Source organism: Anguilla rostrata, chromosome 5 (genome assembly GCF_018555375.3).
Source record: "Anguilla rostrata isolate EN2019 chromosome 5, ASM1855537v3, whole genome shotgun sequence".
NCBI lineage: Eukaryota > Metazoa > Chordata > Actinopteri > Anguilliformes > Anguillidae > Anguilla > Anguilla rostrata.
In genome coordinates this window covers 28635676-28649377 of record NC_057937.1, presented here as the reverse complement: position 1 = coordinate 28649377, position 13702 = coordinate 28635676, and positions in this window count along the sequence as shown.

The window sequence follows — 13702 nt, the reverse complement described above, 5'->3', positions numbered from 1 at the left end:
TTACTGAAGCACCCATTCTGACCTCCGCAGACCCCACCCGCCAGTTCATTGTTGAGGTAGACGCCTCTGACGTGGGAGTAGGGGCGGTATTATCACAACGCTCTAGCCAGGATAACAAGCTTCACCCCTGTGCTTTCTTTTCCCACCGTCTCACTCCCTCAGAGCAGAATTACAGCATTGGAGACCGAGAGCTGTTGGCAGTGAAGCTGGCCCTAGAGGAGTGGCGCCACTGGTTGGAGGGCACCGAGCTTCCATTTCTGGTCTGGACTGATCACAAAAACTTGGAGTACATCAGGAGAGCAAAGCGCCTCAACTCGCGTCAGGCTCGCTGGGCCTTGTTTTTTGCCCGCTTTAACACCCTGTCTTACAGACCAGGCTCCAAGAACACCAAGCCTGATGCCCTCTCCTGCCAGTTCAGCACCTCTGAGGGGAGTCCTGAGCAAGAGACCATCTTGCCCGCTAACTGCCTAGTGGCCGCAGTGGGGTGGGAGGTGGAGAGCGCGGTGCGCAACGCCCAGCAGACAGAGCCCTCGCCTAGTAACGTTCCTACTAACCTGTTGTTTGTCCCCAGATCTGTTCGTTCTCAGGTTCTCCAGTGGGGGCACTCCTCCCAGGTGACCTGTCACCCAGGTGTTAGAAGAACACTGGCCTTCATTCAACAGTGTCTCTGGTGGCCTGCTATGGTGGAGGAGATTAAGCGCTTCGTCGCTGCCTGCCAGGTCTGTGCTCGCAATAAGTCCGCCAACACCCCCCCCCCCCCCCCCCCCCCGCTGGGTTGCTGCCTGAGTTTCCGTTCTGTCCCTGTTTCTCTTTATTTATTTTATTTTATTTTTTTCTGTTTATTTTTTTTATATTTCGTATGTATGCTTTTGTGTGTGTGTGTGTGTGTGTGTGTGTGTACGTGAGCGCATGGGGTGTGCCTTGGGTTTCAGGTTCCTGGTTCCTGCCCACGCTCCGCCCCCAGTCCTTGCTGTCCACCTCATTATACCATTAAGCCTCTGTTTTTCTCAGTTGCCGTTCGAGCCTTCGATTCTGTATCTCTGTATTTCCCGGTTTTTGAAATTTTTGCCTGTTTACTCCGACTAAGAATTTAGCCTGCCTGCTCTGTTTAGCTTCTGGTTTTTGACTCTTGCCTGTTCCCTTGACCTGGTATCTGCTTCCTGTTCTGTGCCTTTGCCCGTTTGGATTTCGTATTTTTTGGATTTTCGACCTACGCCTGTTGATTTCGAGACTGTTGCTATTTTTGTACCCTGTTTGTGACAATAAATCGCCAAGGGGTTTACTGGATTTTTGTCTGCTTTTGAGTCCTACCCCGGATCCTGACAGAAGGTCACATGCCACTGTTCTAGATGTATTTTATTTTATGATGTTCCTACATCGTTTTTAAAATCCTTTGAAGAGCAGGTTTAAAAAAATATATATATTAGGTCAGTGTTCTAGCATTCAATTACCAGAAGTGATTGTTACGTCAGCATTAGAGTGAGTAGTTCAGAACATTCAAATCACATATTTGTGATCTTACACCTTAAAGGGTTAATAAAAGTGTGCTGAAGTACATGGGATTTCATTCTTTTTTTTACCATGGTATCAAAGTAGATATTGAAAATTGTGGAATTTCACTGGTATTCCTATCAGTTACCAAAATTTTGGTAATGTGAGATCCCTAGTCCTTAACTAGACAGAAAGGTGTGCTAAACAATGACATTTTGTGTGGTTTTAACACATCTGATTTGAGAGTGTGCTGAAATTCAGGCTGACAGCCCAGATGGCAGGAACATTGTACATCTTCAGGCATGTGCAGAAAGGGGGAGCTCTGGATGCCTGAGCCCCTGCCTTTTTGCCTCAAGTGGCTTTGATTTGATTGAGAAAATATTGTTATTGCTGTTAATAATAAATAAATTTATTTTCATTCATTCATTTTGCTAAAAATATATTCAGTACAATAACTGGGTGCCATGAAACAGTTTTTCTAGGTTGGTATGCCCTCTTCTCATTTTGAGCACCTGCCCTTCAAAAGATCACTGCACAGCCTTGTACTTCCTAAGTACTGATCACCCACAGATATTGTGTGGTATCAGTAATAGTGCATTATAGTGCCTATGTGTTATGCTTTATATTTATTTTAGATAATGAGCTGCATAGCATTTATATAATGTATGTATTGTAATGTGATTATAAGCCACTTGTCTTTTCCTGTTGTCAAAAAAGTGATGCATTACAAAAGACATACAGACAAAACCATACTGCATATCATGGGCTAATTATAAATCACTGTAAATTATCATTGCTTTCAGTTAAAGCCTATTTAGTCCACGCAAGAATAACAAAAAAAAAAATTTTTTTTTAGAAATTTTTTTTTATGGTTTAACCGAGGAGAAGATTGAGCTTACAAGAGTTAGCAACAGATGTTGAATTTTCCTCTTAAATTGTTAAAAAAAAGCATGGGAATCACAGTTTTAAGTTAGTTGCCTAATTAGCAAGCAACATTTGTGAACAGAAGCTGTTGGAAAAAAAAAATCTTTAGATGGGGAGTTACAGGGCAGAAAATAAAAAAGACTAAAATATACACAGTACATCATGGAAGATTAAATGAAAAGCTTGAGGTTTGGGTGGCTGTTTGGCAATATCCCGAGAACTCCTCGCATTACAGTAACCGGGAGTTAGAATATCCAAACTATGTTAACTAGCAAGATCCTGAGGAATTACCATAATCAACATCAAGGAACACAGACTCAATGATAGGCAACACAATGATTGGATGATATAAGTTTATACGGGCAAATGACATCAGCAGCCAATATATATATATTTAAATGAGATCATACCAGAGTGCATGAGAACAATAATTAGTCTCCTTTAAAGAGTTAGCTTTCTAACTGACTTCTCCGCAAATGAAAATGGGCAAAAAGAAAAAAAGGCTTCTATTCTATACTATTCTAACGCCTGGCTATCAAAATAATAGGCTTTACCATCATCAAAGGAAAAGATCCAGAATACAATTAACATTCAAAAAGCCCTCTCTCCCCTGGGATTGGTGCAGATATATATATGTATATATATTTACACCTCCGGAAATCCATCACATGATGTCCCAATCTGCAATCATAGTCAGGACGAATGTTAAGGAGAAGAAAACAAACAAAAAAAAAACACCCATGTTAGAGGCAACGATATACTAGGGGCGCAGAGGGGCTCACAGGGGAAAGCATAAGCCTTTGAGGGAAAGATTGCAGCACAGACAAACTTTATTTATATTGGACAACCTGCAATAGACCAACATTTAAAACCATACATCAATTTAGGTCTGCGATCAACATTGGGCGGGAAAACATATTTTAGTAGTAACTGGACATCATTCAAGTATAGTATATGATGTATAGAATAAGTCAGCGTTATGCACCTTTGTGGTCACCCATTGTACTATATTACAAAACAAAGTAATTTTAACACCAAAAATAAGGTTTTACTATAATTCTATTTTGATGCCTCAAAGATTTATTCATATAATGTACCAATCAGTATTCAATATATTTATATTTTATGACATCCCTACTGTACTGGCTTTAAGTGTATAAAAGTAAACTCCTCTGTAAGGGTGTATTCATTCAATTCAAATTCAAATAACGTTTCTGTTAGGAACTTCACTTGTGAAATAGTGTTCGTGGAGACAGACATAACAAGACTGACAGAAAACACAAAAAGTAAACAATGTACAGTCAGCTTAAAATCATATGTTTGGCTATTGAACAAAATATATGTGCAAAGAGCATGTCATTAAAGCATATGTTAGTAAAATTCTAAACATTTAACTGCAGGAGGCTCTCTGTTCAGTTGCTCTGAGCTGCTTCTCAGCCAGGTGTACTTTTTTCCTTTTGAAGGAACTTGTGAAATCACTCGGTTATAGAAAGAAGAAACTGAAAAGTCAGCAGTAAATACACTGTTGAGGACTTGTAAAGCTTCATTCTCAGCCCCATTGGGATTCCAACAGCAGACAGACATTTGCCAATAGCAGGGAAAGTGTGTCGAACTGCATAAATGGATCGCAGCTGGAATGCCCAGTCTGTTGTTTAAAGTTGCACAAGTGCAGTTGGTGTCAGTCCGAGTTTGGATTGACCTTCTCTTGACTTGGTATGCACAATCAGGGAGGTGCTAAAAAAGAAAAAGAAAGTCTCCAATAAGTTTACCTTGTGAGCATAGCAGTCCACATATATTGCCTCTGGTTGCAACTTTCTGAAATGTGCTTGCACACCCTCAGCTGACTAACTTATGACGGCTGTACCATCATATGTCTCTGATATACATATTTCAACTCTGATATAACCATTGTGTTGTGTTGCAACCCAGGTCCAATGGACTGGGCATCAGATGACTTCATAGTTCTAGAAAATGCTCCTTCACTGTCCCCTGTAACATATCTAACACACACAGCCAACTGGTCTGCCTATCCATCCCTGGCCACATCCACCACAATGGCATACAATCCAGACTGTGCTCTCAGAAATGACATCAATGATTTATTGGGCACAACACTCTTTCATCTCATTTTGAGATGCTGGAGAGAGATATGTAGTGTGAGATTCAGAATTGTACTTTTGCAAGAAAGGGTCAAATTCCTTTAAAAGCATGCCTTTATTTCAGCTTCCATCAGCTTCATCATAGCCTCAAAAAGGGCAGTCCCTGCCTTCTTAACATAGAGGTGACAGCAACAATTTGCCATAGGTACTTCCTTCTCTCTTATCTTGATTATGTGTGCAAATAACATAAACTGGGCAATGCTTCCTTGACTGGTAGTTGCCTTGTAGCTTTGCAACGCTCCAACACTCTCCTTATGGATTTCTGCAATCTCATACTTTCCAAAGATTAACAAACCTTTCTTCAAATTTTTATAGCCATTACTGACCAAAGAATAATTTTATATTTTTTGCCAAATACCCTACATGGAAAGCAGAAGGCTGCATTTTTTTAACACTAGAAATGCATCGTTGTTTTACTTTCCATTATTGGCAAGCCTAACACTCAAAACCACTGTATCCATAGCTGAAAGATGAAAATGTATTCATTTATTTATTGCTCCGCAGCCTATTTCTTGCTCACTGTCACTGTCAATGTCATCAACATTAATTTCTTCATTTCCTCCCCGGCATCTGATTTAGTCCCAATCCTCTTGTAACATTGCTAACACTAGGTCAGTGTTTGATTCGACATTGTAAATCTTTGTATGACTTTGAACAACTTTATATGACAGGGTTGTAGCTAACGTTAGCTAACTGAATATACTGTGTAGCTAGCATAACACCATAGCATAGCTAGTATAACTGTAATAACAACTAGATTTACCAGGCAACACAAGTACGTATGATGGCACATTTATTGGTTTTCTAAATGTGATAATTATCAAATTGACAGCTGCAGCCCTTCTGTCAGCGGAGTGCTATGAAGTGTTAGAATGGTCTGTTACCCATGGTCATTATACAGAAATATTTGACCACGGAATGCCTGAAGTGGCTAATCAGAATCGAGCCTTCAACAAAGCCGTGAAATAATTTGCAATAAATTTTAATTCATGAATTCAAATCCAGTAAATATATACCAGCAAACACATTACATCTAGCCAAGTGTTTCTATGGTCAGGGGTGCAGTATTGATTAAGTATGGAAATATTAATGTATAGTATTTGTATAGATTAGAGTAAATGACACACCTGGCTGGCAGCTCATGATACTGGTTGAAAAATGCACTAAATGCATCATACCAATAGTTAATGTATTCTTCATTATTCATTGTCTTTTCTCCTCTCTCGTGTTATTGATAGCTGATAATGATAGACTAGACGAGAATCTGAACTAGTGCCATCTACCGTTACCAGGGCTAAGTGTGCACATAATAGTTTTAGTTTTGTACTTGTTTAAATGTTTTAAAATGTTTTTAAAATAAGAAATGTAATGACTAAAACTAGTGACTTTATTAACATATTTATAAGTCTGAGTGCACAGTAGATAGCATAATGATAATATGATGATGGAACAGCCAGCTACCGGTTTATACTAATCCACTAAGTTGAGGTTATTTTTTTACCATATTTGTGTCACCACATACACACATGTAACTACATTCATGTAGGCTTGAAATAGTTCCAGACATAACCTTGCGGCCGATTTTAATGCATGTTTTCCAATAGGATCAAAAGCAATTTATGTTAACTAGTATACACTCACCGGCCACTTCATTAGGTACACCTGTTCAACTGCTTGTTAATGCAAATATATAATCAGCCAATCACGGGGCAGCAACTCAATGCATTTAGGCATGTAGACATGGTCAAGACGATCTGCTGAAGCATCAGAATGGGGAAGAAAGGTGATTTAAGTGACTTGAACGTGGCATGGTTGTTGGTGCCAGACGGGCTGGTTTGAGTATTTCAGAAACTGTGGATCTACTGGGATTTTCACACACAACCATCTCTAGGGTTTACAAAGAATGGTCCAAAAAAGAGAAAATATCCAGTGAGTGGCAGTTCTCTGGGCGAAAATGCCTTGTTGATGGCAGAGGTCAAAGGAGAATGGCCAGACTGGTTCGAGCTGATAGACAGGCAACAGTAACTCAAGTAACCACTCATTACAACCGAGGTATGCAGAAGAGCATCTCTGAACGCACAACACGTCGAACCCTGATGCAGATGGGCTACAGCAGCAGAAGACCACACGGGTGCCACTCCTGTCACCTAATGAAGTGGCCGGTGAGTGTATATGCATTGATTTATAAATTACGATATATATAAATTGCAAGCCAATGTAGCCTATATTGGATGTATGTAGTTACATAAATATGGTAAAAATATTGTCATATGCAGTAGCTTAACTGCACAAATATCTATCTGAATAAAAATACATTTTCAACATTCAAAAAAGCCAAGTTACGCACACATACAAAGCACTGTCTATAAGTCATTCATTCTAATTTGCTATCCTAATTCGGCAAGGACTGTAGGCCTACTCACAATAACATTTTTACGTTTGAGTGCCGGAAGAAAGTTGCCCTTAACTCGTAAACCATGAGGCATACTTCATTCTTGACTTCTCTTTGTGTTTTCATGATTGTAGAAACTTATGTTGCCTCTCCACAATCTCCAGCCGGAATTATTCATTCATTGAGTATTCCATACCAATCAATGACGTCCACATTAAAAAAACCCTAAAAAAATTTTATAAGTCTGAAACCTTAGCAACAGTCAGTCTGTCAGCATTGGACAGTCTACTACAGGGGTGCTCAATACGTCGATCGCGATCTACCAGTCGATCGCAAAGGTAGTATTGGTAGATCGCATGAGTACCAAGGTGGTTGAACGTGACACTTCCCAGTTGTCTTTAGGCAACAACAAAACAAATGTGCATAATTTTTTTATTCTTCAGTCATTTCAATGTACTTTAAAACGTATTTTTCTAAGCCTAAATTTCCCACTATAAAAATTCACCCGAACCGTCTGGACGTGGTAATGAGAACTGTCAGTTAGCTATGATTGACAGACCGTGCCCCGTTACCATAGCTACCCCCATGCTACGCGCTCTCTTTGGCAGACTGAATTTCCACAAGCTAGCTAGCTTAGTAGTATATCAAGTATCGATAGATAGCTAAGGTAAGGACGTTGACTTATATCCAATTATAATTTTTGCTATCTAGCTAGCCAAGTTAAGATAAAAGCACAACTATAACGTCCTCATAAAAGCAAACTAGCAAGCTAACGTTATCGATAACATTGCCTTATGAAAGCAAACCTTCTAGCTAGCTAACGTTAGCTAGCTAGCTAAATGAATATCTGATATTCTGATAACCAGAAATAATCTAAAGGCACTCTAATTTAAGTGAACCTAACGTTAGTCAAATATTTGCATTGTCTGAACAGCAGGACGGTGTGTCCTGTCAGATTTCTTTACGGAGCGTGGAAATGGGAGTGGTTACTGTATTCATGACGCAGCAAAATGACAACTTTCTCAACCGGTTGAAAATAGGACGATGAATTTAAAACGCATATTTCTCCAAAAATACAGAACGGACATATTTAATACTTTGCTCATTGTGTTTCTTCAATGCCTCTTGTGCAAATAGCACATAAAACCGAGAAAGTGTGAAAATCACCATGGTACTCCTTTAAAAAAAATAGACGTCAGCCTATCATCCATCCCGTCACTTGATTGATATAGGGCAGCCAGCTAGATGACATCTGAATTTTTCTGACACTTAGGTCACTGCGCATGCGCAAACAACGGCGCCAAGTGCAGCAAAACTAACAAGCTAGTCAGTCCAAGTACCGTTCCACCATGACTGATAAACATTTGGAAGTGTGCTTGAGGCTGGCTGTCAGCAGCTACTGTCCGGACTATGTATCCCTGGCTGATTCAATTCAGTGCAAGTCATCAGAGTAAACTCAGGTAATGACAAAAAAATGTACATAGTTAATTATGTTGTGTTGTGCAATATTGGCTCATGCGGTTATGCAAGGTACATCAACATACATTGTACATATAAAGAATCCTCAATATATTTGTAAATAAATATATGTTTCGCATTTTTGTAGTGGGTAGATCATTTTGACTTGGTCATTTTATAAGTAGCTCGCATGCTGAAAAAGTGTGAGCACCCCTGGTCTACTAGGATTGGACTTGTGACCAAGTCTGTGAACCCCGTCAAACTGGATAGCTTGGATTGCCATAGTTATCATCTTCAGCTCCTCTTGCACAAATAGTTTCACACATTTCTATGTGGTTTCGTAAGCTTCCGAGTCACCTTCTTTCAATACCCATACAGTAAATTGTCTCATGTTTCTGTATTGCAGATCAAGCAGGCTGGCCTGAAGTTTACCATTTATATTGAGAACTTTGGTAGTGGCTTGCAATTTCCCGACATCAGGTTTGAATGCTGCATCTTCTTTAGATTAACGCACCGTTGCATCAGATGGTTGCTATCAGTTATGTTACATCTTTTATTAATTTATGTAATAGATCTAATTTGCAATCCTCCACGGTTATCATCTCTTCAGCGTCACTTGAACTAAGTTAGTCTCTCCCATGCTTCAATTCATGTTAAGCACTCATGTTTATGTAATAAGATTCAATAAATCTAGATAATAAATATTTTGTGTCACATTCTTTACTTTATCCAATTCCAGTGTATTTGGTGCTCCAGATCAATTATTTCATTGGGACAAGGCAAGAGTAACAAACTCTGTTCACCGCTCACCTTCCTGCTCACTGCTAAGTGTGCCTACAGTTGTGAGAAAATAACTTTGTTGGAGTAAACAAAAAGTCTGTGACTTTTTGTTTTTGTAGACCTTTTACATTTTCAGGTCCAAAATTGCATACTATGCACTACATATACTATCATTCAGCGCATTTACAATCCCAAAAATGTTTGGATGGCAAATGAAACGCAAATAAAATAGAACTTTGGACAGGGGAAATTTAGGACTAATAATGATGTGACAAGTTGAAATAACAAGGTGATGTGAAACAGGTGATGTTAAACAGGTGAGGCAATCGTGTTGTAGTATATAAGAAAGGCCTAGTCCTTCAAGAGCAAGGATGGGTCGAGGCTCGTCAATTTGCCAACAGATGCGTCAGCGAATAATCCAGCACTTTGAGAACAACGTTCCCCAAAGACAAATCGGTAGGATTTTGGGCATTTCACCCTCTACAGTGCACAATATAATTAAAAGATTCAAGGAATCCTGTCAAATCTCAATGCGTAAAGGGCAAGGCCGAAAACTACTTCTGAATGAGCGTGATCTCCGATCCCTCAGACGTCACTGTCTTAAAAGTCGTCATGCGTCTGTAATAGACATCATGACATGGGCTCGGGAATACTTCAGTAAACCTTTGTCAGTCAGCACCATTCGCCGCTTCATCTACAGGTGCAAGTTAAGGCTTCACTATACAAAGCAGAAGCCATACATCAACACTGTCCAGTAGTGCCGCCGACTTCTCTGGGCTCGGTCTCATCTGAGACGGACAATAGCACAGTGGAAGCGTGTTTTGTGGTCCGATGAGTCAACATTTCAAGTAGTTTTTGGACAAAACAGCCGTCGTGTCCTCCGAGCCAAAGAGGAAAAGGACCATCCAAGCTGTTATCAGCGTCAGGTCCAAAAGCCAGCGTCTGTCATGGTATGGGGGTATGTCAGTGCCCATGGCATGGGTAACTTGCACATGTACAAATTTTGGAGCAACATATGCTGCCATCCAGATGCCATCTTCTCCAGGGACGTCCCTGCATTTTCCAGCAGGACAATGCCAAACCACATTCTGCCTGGATTACAAATGCATGGCTGCATAAGCAGAGAGTGCAGGTGCTAGATTGGCCTGCCTGCAGTCCTGATCTGTCTCCGATTGAGAATGTGTGGTGCATTATGAAGCACAAAATACGTCAATGAAGTGCCTCGCACAATTGTGCAGCTGAAGACCTACATAATGTAAGAATGGGGGGAAATCCCACTTGCTAAACTTAACCAACTGGTGTTTTCAGTGCCCAAACGCTTAATAAGTGTTAATAAAAGAAATGATGATGTTATACAGTGGTAAACACTCGTGTTGCAGTCATCAGATTTGAAATGAGTGTATATTTTCAAAAAACAATTAAATTCACAAGGTAAAACATCAAATAATGTGCTGTTGTAGTGTTTTTAATGTAGCACAGGGTGAATAGAATTTACACTATTTACATTATCACTCCTTTTTATTTTTATTAGCATTTTCCATACAGTCCCAACTTTTTTGGAATTGGGGTTGTAGTATATGAGTAACAAGTCCATCAACTTTTTCAGACGTACTATGTTATCATAGAAAAGCTTCACTTTCTTTCAGCACTTTGTACGTTGATGGTGAAAGACAGGTGTGCAATGTCTCACATGACAGTGCCTTATGCTATTATTGGTTGATGTCTGGTTGCTTGGGTTGTGAACTGTCACCATGCATTGTGGGATACTCATTCCAATACATGTGTTTGCATGCTACAATATTTCATCAGATGTAGTATGACATACTGGTATTTTTTGCATAATATTTAATTCATGCTATTATTTTGGACATGTTAAAAACAGTATATAGTATGTAGCACATAGTATGCAATTTCAGATGCAGCCTTGGTTTAGGTCGCATCATTGTATGTGGAAGCCATTGCTCCCCCTAGGTTATTATAATCTAGAGGGATTTGGGTTATAACACTTGTCCAAGTTCATTGAATACAGAAGTTGGACAACAAATTGAAATATTCTACACAATTTTGAGATGTAAAGAAGATTTTGAAGTGAGGGAAATGAAGCGTAATGGAAAGGACCTGGTGAGCGTCAAGCCCAGGTCTCCAGCAGGAGTGACTATCACACTAACCAGTACATTAACTCATCAAAGTGCTCAGGCCGCCACTTGGGCATACGAGGCTGCTGTGCAGGCATGTTGAATAATGACCCCACCTGCTCCTTTTTTGATTGGCCGCCTGATCACATCTAATGCTGCCCTCAGAAGGTATTCCTACAAATAAAGGTCCTACATGCTCCTAAAACATGCAGATTGGGCTAATTTGAGATTCTAAATGTCCTGTTTAGATAATGAGTAGATGTTGTAAACTAATGATGCATCTAATGAGGAAGAGAGAAATGCAAAGAATGTTTCAAACTGTACAGCAGATTTAAATTTGAATGCTGGCATTTTAGTAATACCAATGGGATTCAGATATAGAGATTGGTTTGAGGAATCCACTTTATTCATTATGGTGCCATTGAGCTATAATTACTTGCTTTATCCCAATTATAATTCCACACACGATCAGTCCCCAGTCAGCCATTCTCCAGGCAGCCAAAGTACAGCCATGCACAGAAATCAATTTGTTCATGGGGTAAACAGGTATCAAATTTTTTGTTCCTGTGACTTAGAACTATGAGGAACTGGAATAGAATCTGAGGGGTGTGTTCATGGAAACGGGCCAAAACCAGGATCAGCTCTCCAAAACTTTAAAGGTCCTGGATGGCATGAAAGATAAGTCTTAAACCAGGAGGCTATGTTTTGATACAGGTATTACAAAATAATTTTGTCTGCATAGTGCAGTTGTGATGGTTTTTAATGATGACGCATTTCCTATCATAAAAATTTTAGCCTATTCTTAATGCTATGAACTTTTTGTTATGTGTATTATTATTATGTGTATTCTACATGTTGATGTGCTTTGCACATTTTTAATGACAATGTGGTGATCACAAATGGCAAAAAAAAAAGAAAACGACTCTTGAATTAGAACACGACTTAAAATAAACCTTAGAAAACATCAATTAAACTCATTCTTGGTAGTTACTTAACACTGGTTAGGGTTAGGTATGATGAGAAAATGTATTTATTTCTAGCCACGTTTTCAAAGGACTGTGCAGTGAAAATGTTAATAAAAAAACAGTGAAATGCTAATAAAATAAAATAAAATGCATGATCAACAGTAAAGTGTTGATAAAACAAAATAGAATAAAATAAATAATGATGATTAAAAAAAAAAATAAGTGTAAATACTAAGAACATAAAATGATAAAACACTACATAAAAGCCAGACTGAATAGATGGGTTTTTAGTTTACGTTTAAAAATATCAGTATTTTCAGCTTCTCTCACATCCACTGGAAGGCTGTTCCAGCGGCTTGGAGCGTAATGGCTGAAGGCAGCAGCACCAAATATGGCCTCACTTTGGAGATGTTCTTCAAGTGTAAAAATGCTGTTTTTGTGACACCCCGCACATGTGCCTTGAAGTTAAAATCAGAGTCAAAATCACTCCTAGATTTCTTACTTCTTGGCTTGGGTTAAGTGTATTTAGTTTGGGGGTCAGTTTCTCTCTCTGAGCCTTTGAACCAATGATCAATATCCTGGTTGAGCTGTAAAAAATTCTGTGACATCTAAATACTGTTAACAAGTGAGTCAGTGGGCCCAGTATCATCAGGAGACATGGACACACAGAGCTGAGCGTCATCAGCATAGCTGTGGAAAGAAATGCCGTGCCTCCTGATGACTAGGGATGAGCGAGTACACCATTATCTGTATCTGTTCAACCAACAAAATTATCTGTATCCGTATCCGTACTCGGAATGGGCGGGTCTTAAACCGGAAGTGGATAGTACATAACCGGAAGTTGGTATTTTAATGTCTTAGCAAAGCCCCTAGTGGTCGGCACGCCGGCATGCCGAGATTACTGAACTCAGACATTCAGTGCTACTGCAACCAAAGTATGAGTTAAAAACAGAAACGCGTTGTTTTAGTTCCATTAGTAGACGATACATGAGAACTATGCCGAATACGGAATTTCGCCGCGCCACCATTGTCGCTCTGGTCGCACCCCTTCCCTGCAGTCTCATCTGCAACTACACCCCCCACCCATGACATAATGGACAATATTGTCTATCTGGGCATTCATAAAAATATTCTTTCACCACTCAAAAATTGTATTCCGTCATAGCAACAAGATAAACCTGGCAATAGCCCTATAATATGCTAATACAGGAGTGAAACGCTGCTCACTGAATAACGAAATAAACGAGACAAAGTTTTTAAAAAATGATACCATGTCATTCTACAGTCAATATCTGGGACTAAATATTGAATAAATACACAACCTTACCGTTGGTTTAACACGTAGAGATGTCCCTTTTGAGAATGAGTGGTCATATATTGTCTTGGACAATCCGTTTT